Below are 1,560 nucleotides of genomic sequence, written 5' to 3'. Positions count from 1 at the left end.
AGAAAGGGTTGTGAGGAAACACTATTATTTATTTACAATCAATGTTAGCACAAGGTCCAAAGTGAGAAAATGAGAATTTGTGGGACTATGCACATTTAGAACAAAGCCAAACATGTCTAAGATACAATTAAAGGCTGCCTTTAAGCCATCACCTACAATGTCGGCATGAATGTTAAAATCCCCCACAATAATGATTATTATTATTATTTAGTATAAGTACTTAACACTAAATCAGAAATGAACTCTGAAATCTGATCTAAAAATTGAGAGTAGAAACCAGGTGGGTGACATAAAGTTACCAATAGAAGAGAATTTGTTGCTTTACAGTTTAGTGTGAGAAACTAAGGGTAAAATGTTCAAAAGAGTTGTAACTAATTGGCTTTGGACTAATCAATAAGTCATACTGAAAGATTGATGCTACTCCTCCTTGCCTAGAAATTCTGAGCATATCAAATTTTAAACAGCTGGAGGGAGTTGCCTCATTTACAGTGTAATTGTAATTGTCTTGTTTCAGCCAGGTTTCAGTAAGTAATTTGATTATCCCATTAGAGTCATTAACTAACAAACTTTTCAAAGAGAAAGAGCTTGTGTTAAATAAACCACATCTAATTGTTAAAATATTTTTCTCAATTTGATTCATTTTAATTTCCATTAAATTATCATGATTTACGCCTTTAGGATTATTTTTTTCTAATTTATTTGTAATGGTAGGGTTACACTAGAGAAGCTGTAGAGAGGTGTTAAACTATTACTCTGCCTAATGGTCTGCACCCTGTCAGGGAAAGCCCCGACATGGCTGTTCACCCATGGAGAGAAATAATCAAAGAAAATGTCAAGGGACCCATGGTAACTGGTGAAGCAATGGAAATCCACACCTCAGGTTAATCTGTTGACTTGGCAGTTATTGTCATGTAGAAATCTGTCCCTTGTAGTGTTGGAAGAAAAATGCAAACGCTCAAAGCAAACATGACAATAAATCAAGACCCCTTGGTGAAACTTTGGGGGTCAGCGGGGAAGCTGGTCACAGTGAATGGGAAGATAATGTAAATGCATAAAAATAGAGGGCGATCTTCAAACAAAACATGCTGCAGGAATAAGGCTAGAGCAGAAGGTTCAAATTCCAGCGGACACCTTTAAATATACAGCTGGAACAAAAATTATGTCCTCGGATGCTCTAGTATTGGCAGTGGTGTTAAAAGTACACACATTTGTTACTTAAGTATAAGTATAGATGCTGCAGTTTAAAAACTCTCTGGTAAAAGTTGAAGTATCAACTTGACCTCTTTACTCAAGTAAAAGTGAAAAAGTATGTGCTCCAAAAACTATTTAAAGTATAAAAGTATAAAGTAACTTTTAAAAAAACAGCCAGATGCCAGTATATGAATTAAAAGCTACATTTTTCTAATTTCAAAAAAAGTCTTTGAGATAGGACCAAGGATGAGGGAGGTCTTGTTGGTCTCCATCTCCCGATACGCTCTCGCCTGTGTCCGACCTTTCAGACATTTTGGCATTTTTTTCTGAATCTGACATTGTAGCATGTCATAGACAATTCACGTTTGC

Source organism: Cyprinodon variegatus, unplaced genomic scaffold (assembly GCF_000732505.1).
Source record: "Cyprinodon variegatus isolate N-32 unplaced genomic scaffold, C_variegatus-1.0 Scaffold781, whole genome shotgun sequence".
NCBI classification, from domain to species: domain Eukaryota; kingdom Metazoa; phylum Chordata; class Actinopteri; order Cyprinodontiformes; family Cyprinodontidae; genus Cyprinodon; species Cyprinodon variegatus.
This window is presented reverse-complemented; position numbering follows the sequence as displayed.